The sequence below is a fragment of the Littorina saxatilis genome, unplaced genomic scaffold, assembly GCF_037325665.1.
Source record: "Littorina saxatilis isolate snail1 unplaced genomic scaffold, US_GU_Lsax_2.0 scaffold_159, whole genome shotgun sequence".
Classification (NCBI taxonomy): Eukaryota; Metazoa; Mollusca; class Gastropoda; order Littorinimorpha; family Littorinidae; genus Littorina; species Littorina saxatilis.
The window spans coordinates 243,833-251,821 of record NW_027128822.1 but is presented as its reverse complement, the minus strand read 5'-3'; the positions used below and the strand labels follow the sequence as shown (position 1 = coordinate 251,821).

The 7,989-nt window shown below is 38.5% G+C and overlaps 1 long non-coding RNA gene across 1 annotated transcript; it reads left to right on the top strand.

Annotated features, from left to right (window-relative positions):
• The first annotated feature begins 2,639 nt into the window (after positions 1-2,639).
• On the top strand, positions 2,640-6,156 carry LOC138957138 (uncharacterized). The gene is made up of 3 exons (XR_011452937.1): positions 2,640-3,027; positions 4,197-4,283; positions 5,629-6,156. It is a non-coding gene; the product is annotated as an uncharacterized lncRNA (long non-coding RNA).
• Positions 6,157-7,989: the final 1,833 nt, after the last annotated feature.

The following is a 7,989-nucleotide window of genomic DNA, read 5'->3' as shown; positions in this document are numbered from 1 at the left end:
CCCATACGGTTTTTTTCATTTTTTTGATAAATGTCTTTGATGACGTCATATCCGGCTTTTCGTGAAAGTTGAGGCGGCACTGTCACGCCCTCATTTTTTAACCAAATTGGTTGAAATTTTGGTCAAGTAATGTTCGACGAAGCCCGGACTTCGGTATTGCATTTCAGCTTGGTGGCTTAAAATTTAATTAATGACTTTGGTCATTAAAAATCTGAAAATTGTAAAAAAAAAAATTTTTTATAAAACTATCCAAATTTACGTTCATCTTATTCTCCATCATTTGCTGATTCCAAAAACATATAAATATGTTATATTTGGATTAAAAACAAGCTCTGAAAATTAAATATATAAAAATTATTATCAAAATTAAATTTTCGAAATCAATTTAAAAACACTTTCATCTTATTCCTTGTCGGTTCCTGATTCCAAAAACATATAGATATGATATGTTTGTATTCAAAACAAGCTCAGAAAGTTAAAGGCACAGTAAGCCTCCCGTAAACCATCACAGAGCTCCCCGAGCGTCTACATATAGTACAAGCATACTTCCATTTGAACGCTCACCGAACGGGAACATCCTGGCTGCTTTCTGTCGAGCGTGAGAAATTTTCAAAGAATTTATTTTCGTGGACTTGGCCTCAACAGCAATGGCGCCTCGTTTTGGTGCTGGACGGCTGTTATGAATACCGGAATTCACGCCCGGACAGTAAGCCTCCCCTAAACCATCACAGATACTGTCAGGCTTTTACACGCAGTACAAACACCCTTCCATTTGAACGCTCACCAAACGGGAACATCCTAGGTGCCCTACGTAAAGAGCGAGCAATTTTTAAAGAATTAATTTTGCAGATTGTCTCGAACACTTTTTGGACCCATCCTGAACTTAGGTCAAACATGAGTTACTTCCCTTCGGGTCTCATTCTATCGATGTAAACTGGCGATAGCCGTGAATCGATGATTATCAAAATGTTTTTGGACCGTGGTGCGTTTTTGCGCTAAACCTAACTTTTAAAATCTAAATAATAAATTGACAGCTTGTTACACAAACATTCTTTAATCATAAAAGAATTCTTTTTTCATCAAGACAAGATCAGTACAATTCGAAGTTGTGAAAGTTTGAAAAAAGAAAAGCCCGGAAGCAGGGTCACGCAAGGGTCGTAGCAGACGACGCCGGTTTATCAGTGCATATCGCCGTTCCTCTCAACAGTCAAAAGCCATCGCTAGAGTTCTTGTGAACCACAGCCGTTTGTTTCGTGCATAAAAACGTGCTATTGTAAATAGTCGCATTCAAATAAGTAACTGACGACTACATTGTGAAAAAGGGAAACTGGATCACACGGGTTCACGATGGCTCAGGGGTAAGATAAACCACGCAAAAATAAATTCTTTGAAAATTGTTCGCTCTTTACGGAGGGCACCTAAGATGTTCTCAATCGGTGAGTGTTTAAATGAAAGGGTGTTTGTACTGTGTGTAAAAGCCTGACCGTATCTGTGATGGTTTACGGGAGGCTTACTGTGCCTTTAAAATATAAATTCAATCATATTGTACGCACTGTGTTTCTATCTATGACAATTAGAGTGAAACTGTCTTTCTCATCTTTGTTCTTTTTTCTCTCTCCTTTTTTCAGGGTTGGTGGAAGGGGGGTGGGGGGGGGGGGGGAGTCTGTTTCATGCATGCAAAGGTTACTACTATGTTGTTTCCAAAGACCACAATGAATTATTTTGTCACTTCAGGGCTGAGAGTGTTGCTGATTGATTATGTTCATGGTCGTCAACATTAATCTAAAACAAGTTGTATCGAAAAGCAGGGCTTTAAAGCGGACAGGGATGATCAACGGAGGGCGATACAGACTGTATAATAGTATTGTGCTCCACCGCAGGCCTGGTGAGTGATTAAAGTGTTTACAAGTCAAGATCTGTTTCCTGTATAACCCAAGCGGTCCACTCCTACCTTCAGTTCTACAGCAGAAAACGGCAAAGAGGAGTGGTGAATACACAGTCGTGTCTCATTCTGATAATCCTCGCTCCACGGCTATCACCAGTTGTCTCTCTGACCGGACGCGAAAGTCCTACGCGAATCTATCAAAATAAAATACAGAGTTATCTCCCATATGTTGTTCACGAGCAGTGTTCGCAAGACGAAAATGATTGCAGATTGGCCGACTTCGACAGTGATCTCCGTTCTGTTCTTCACAGTTATGATAAAGACATCGTTCTAAGGTCAACACAAGTCGAAATTTTGGGACTGCTGCCGGAAGGAGACCGTAATATATGGTTTCATCACTGTCAAAAAAATCGTCTGCTCCAGCGAACGCCGAAACCAAACGGTTGATTATCATGTGACACTTATGCCATATTTAGAGTTGTTTGCACTGTAAATACAGCCGCGAAAACTAGCTCGCTTGAAACTGTCTTACATATCAATTCCTTTGTAATTTAAAAATTACACAACACCATGAACAATCATTACCGACGATCGCGAATCTGCTTACATCCATAACCCATTACAAAAAGATCTAAATATGTAAAAAAAAAAAAAAAAAAAAAAAAATCGATTTCCTTGCCAGACAAGGAAAACCAAGGCATCCTGTCAGGGATAGAATGAGCCGAACTCATTCCAGCGTCGCGGACGACGCTGGTATCTGTAGTCGGGAAAAACTTGCCACTGGAGAATACTCTCCAAGCCAAAGCAATTGAATTTGCCACAGGGCCACTGGAGCCCAACTCTCCAAGCCAAAACAATTTCAAAGCTGGAAAAAAATTGAGTTCCTTCCCTTGCACCGTGACCAGTTTGTTGTGTTTCATCGGCTGTCATCATCATGCCTGGTCCTTACTGTGCAATTAAACTGTGGAGCAGATCGTTGAAGGTGCTCTAATCTTTTGACGTTTCGTGTGTTGCCGAGAAAAGGAAAAAAAATGATGAATGGCGAGCTGCGTTCACAAGCAAAATCTGACAAGCTTTTCAACCCAGAGAGAGCGAAGATCTGTGCATGTCACTCGACTTCAATGAGAACTGCTTGAAATACGGTATGTCATGTTCTTCATAATAATGATACTCATGGTGATTTCGAATTATCGTGTATTGTAGTATTGCCACAAATATTGTCAGTTTGTTTTACATCAAAGTTCTTGCTGAACACCAGTCCTGAACATTTGTGAACCTCAGTGCATGTTCATGTTGCTTCAAGTTCAAGTCTAAGTACTCAATCAATCAATGAGTCTTATATCGCGCATATTCCGTGGGTACAGTTCTAGGCGCTCTGCAGTGATGCTGTGTGAGATGAAATTTTATACGGCCAGTAGATTGCAGCCATTTCCGCGCATATTTACCTTTCACGGCCTATTATTCCAAGTCACACGGGTATAGGTAGACAATTATTAACTGTGCCTAAGCAATTTTGCCAGGAAAGACCCTTTTGTCAATCGTGGGATCTTTAACGTGCACACCCAATGTAGTGTACACGGGGGGAGGTTCGGACACCGAAGAGAGTCTGCACACAAAGTTGACTCTGTGAAATAAATTTCCGCCGAACCTGGGATCGAACTCACGCTGACAGCGGCCAACTGAATACAAATCCAGCGCGCTACCAACTGAGCTATATCCCCGCCCTGTTACTGTTACTGTTAGCTTAGGGCAACAATATTTTTCTTTGGATTTATTTCGGAGTTCTTATGGTGGAATACATTCTCTCAATTCTAGAACAGTTGAAATGTTGAAGATCGGAACAAAAATGTTTATTATACGATTTTTTTGTTTTAAAAAAATGCGATTTTGGGGCTGCTGAAAGTGAAATTGAAAAAGTGACCCTTGCCCCTTACAACATGCCCTGCACACAATTTTATCTAAAACCTGGTGCAATATATTCTAAATGGCTTTCTTTTCATTAATACTTTGAACAAAAACAGATTTGGTTGTAGGAAGTCACACAAAAAAGAGAAACAAGACCTCTTTATCTCTGTGAAATTATAAATGTTTTTGTACTTAGTAAACCTTCAAAAGGTAATGTTTATGGCTCCCATTTCCAGACATTGCTGCTATTTATTTGTCTTATTTGGTGATGGTTGCTACACATCTGAATCAGGATCATCTTCCTAATACTAATAGATAATATATATAGTGATACTGATAGCAGTACGGAATGGTTCAGTATAAATAAAATTAAATGATAATTGGTTTTTCTACTTGATATTCGCAGGGCCGACTCATCCAAGGAAGTCTTCCCACTGAGATCATGCCACAGAAGTCAATTGAGACATCGAAGACACATGCAAGACGTGAACCAGTAAGTACAATTTATTCAAAATGAAATGGTTGAAATGCATGTTAATACAACATTTTTTTTTATCAGGCACACACAAAATAAGTTCAATAATGACATTGACAATGCCACGCACATTTTGGTTGTAGGTGTGTTACTTTTTATATTTAGTCAAGTTTTGACTAAATATTTTAACATCGAGGGGGAATCGAAATGAGGGTCGTGGTGTATGTGCGTGTGTGTGTGTGTGTGTGCGTGTGTGTGTGTGTGTGTCTGTGTGTGTGTGTAGAGCGATTCAGACTAAACTACTGGACCGATCTTTATGAAATTTGACATGAGAGTTCCTGGGTATGAAATCCCCGAACGTTTTTTTCATTTTTTTGATAAATGTCTTTGATGACGTCATATCCGGCTTTTCGTGAAAGTTGAGGCGGCACTGTCACGCCCTCATTTTTCAACCAAATTGGTTCAAATTTTGGTCAAGTAATCTTCGACGAAGCCCGGGGTTCGGTATTGCATTTCAGCTTGGTGGCTTAAAAATTAATTAATGACTTTGGTCATTAAAAATCGGAAAATTGTAAAAAAAAAAAAAAAATTTATAAAACGATCCAAATTTACGTTTATCTTATTCTCCATCATTTGCTGATTCCAAAAACATATAAATATGTTATATTCGGATTAAAAACAAGCTCTGAAAATTAAATATATAAAAATTATTATCAAAATTAAATTGTCCAAATCAATTTAAAAACACTTTCATCTTATTCCTTGTCGGTTCCTGATTCCAAAAACATATAGATATGATATGTTTGGATTAAAAACACGCTCAGAAAGTTAAAACAAAGAGAGGTACAGAAAAGCGTGCTATCCTTCTTAGCGCAACTACTACCCCGCTCTTCTTGTCAATTTCACTGCCTTTGCCATGAGCGGTGGCCTGACGATGCTACGAGTAAAATGGCATTGCGTTCAGTTTCATTCTGTGAGTTCGACAGCTACTTGACTAAATATTGTATTTTCGCCTTACGCGACTTGTTACATTTATTGACTTACAAGTTTACTGTTTTAACGAGAGCGAGGGTTGTCTCCCTAGGTTCAAGGTTAAATACCAGAAACTTTCTGTTTCCATTTCTTATTTCTAGTTTTTTTCAACATCTAATTTGCATGCAGTATCGAACATCAAGGTTTTTTTTTATCAAATCATCAATATCTGTTTGCAAAACACAATCCCTATTCTCCACCAAATCGTTCAACTTCAAACGTCTATCAACTGCCATTAATAGCTATCATCCAGCTATTGTTATGGACAGTTAGACTTATTTCTCTAGAAATTTAGTTTTACTAAGGGTTTGTTGTTCTGCTTTTTTTTCAGACATTCCGTCCCGCACCAGAATTGCCAGAGGTTGTTTCAACTACAACTTTGAAGAACTGTGTCGTGATGTACAGCAGCTTCCCGAGCCGTGGTGCCTTGCGAAGAACGAGGAGAACCTGGTTAAGGTTGTTGTGCTGGAGCCTGGAGGCCAGCTTGGTTAAGGTTTGACTTTGAGTCAGCATTTTCGTTGTTTTTTCTACGCAGCTGATGGTGTTTGGATTTAAAGTGTAAAGGAAAAAGTCCCTCCCGAAGCAGCGTGCTGCAGTTTAGACTGGCTTGGCGACAGTGTCAAAGTGAGTGACAAGTAACATTTTCAGAAAATCGCTTTGTGTCACAATTATTCGACACCAATTCTGAGCCAAGAGAAATATATTTATTTTTGCATTTGGAATGTTGTGTTTTATAGGTTAGGTGTGGAAAATTGGATTTGACTGTAAAGCTCTTTAGCAGAGAATGTAATTTGTAAATAAACTTGGCCAAGAAATTATTGCGACAAATTTCTAACTCCCAAATTAAAGCATTGATTAATTCCCGTTAATCCAAGCGGAGCGCGGGCGAAGCCCGCGCGTAGCGAGGTAGTTTTTTTTTTTCATCTCCCAGCACTGAAAATTTTTTTGCCAAGTGGTGTCTGTCTGTGAACATTGTTCTAGAATTCATCTTTTAGCACAATATTAGCGACACTGTTTGGACAATTCTATTAAAATTAGGCGTACAAACTGATTTTGTTTCGGGGAATCCTCTCAGAGGATCAGAATTTTCATATAATATCATCGGAAGCTGTTACAACGGGAAAATGTGAAACTTTTGTCACTTTTTAACATGGAATTTCATCTTTGAGCGTTTCAAGCGGACTTTAATAAAATAGTTATTTGCGAATTAAGCAGCGGAAGACACTCACCGGTTCAACATGTGTATGGTCATTAAACCTCAAAACATTTCAGTAAGTGGTTTAGACAAACACCTCCGACATGTGAGGGTGACTGGTTTGTAGCTGAAGAGTTTTTTTCTAAAGTGTGTTCTAAATACAAATGACGTACTGGTAATGATGTAATGAGTTGTTCTAATCTTGTTCTTGGAACTCTTGCTGTTCCAAGCTTGTTCTTAGCAAGTCTTGGTGACGAGAACAAAGACTATCAATGAAATCTTTAGAAATAACCTCTGACAACGACGACGATGACGACGACGACGACGATAACAACAACAACAACAAATGACATCGACGACGACGACAACAACAACAACAACAACAACAACAACAACAACAACAACAAAAACAACAACACGAGAACAACAACAATCACGACAACGAACATGACAACAACAACACCAACAACTACGACGACAACTACAACGACTGGGTTATGATGACATCACCAATGATTTATCAAATGTTCAGTGTCAAGGCTGTTAAAAAATCGTTAAATCCTATTTCTTCACTGATTCTTATGAAATTTTAAAGGTAGGTTTGTTGTCCCCAACTTATTTTCACTCCATACTTTTCCAGAAGAAAAACATAATTTTGGCAGTTAAAAACCGTTAAATTTCAATTCTTCACCGATATTTATGAAATTTTGTGGGTAGGTTCGTTGTCCCCAACTGATTTTCACTCTATACTTTTCCAGAAGAAAGACATAATTTTGGCAGTTAAAAAACGTTAAATTTCAATTCTTCACCTATCTTTATGAAATTTAGTGGGTGGGTCCGTTGTCCCAAACTGAATTTTAAGACATACTTTTCCAGACAAAAAACCTTATTTTTGGCAGTTAAAAACCGTTAAATCTCAATTCTTCATCGATATTTATGAAATTTTGTGGGTAGGTTCGTTGTCCCCAACTGATTTTCACTCCATACTTTTCCAGAAGAAAAACATAATTTTGGCAGTTAAAAACCGTTACATTTAAATTTTCACCTATCTTTATGAAATTTAGTGGGTGGGTCCGTTGTCCCAAACTGAATTTCAAGACAAACTATTCCAGTCAAAAAAACTTATTTTTGGCAGTTAAAAACCGTTAAGTCTCAATTCTACACCGATATTTATGACATTTTGTGGGTAGGTTTGTTGTCAGATTTGACATGATGGCAGAATTGAAAGTGTGAGATATCCTGATGTTTCACAATTTATGCTGCATAATTCAGCCCCATAGGCGCTTGAATTTTAGGTGGAGTTGGATTTTTTTTCAGCCCAAACCAGTAACCCCCACATGGTTTTCATGTCCCTTTCTGAGAGACTTCAAGAAGTTTCAATTTGACGTCATGATTAGCCTGCCGCATTAGCAAGTATGAAAACACGTCATCGATGACACATTTTAAGACAGAGAGAGAGAGAGAGAGAGAGAGAGAGAGAGAGAGAGAGAGAGAGAG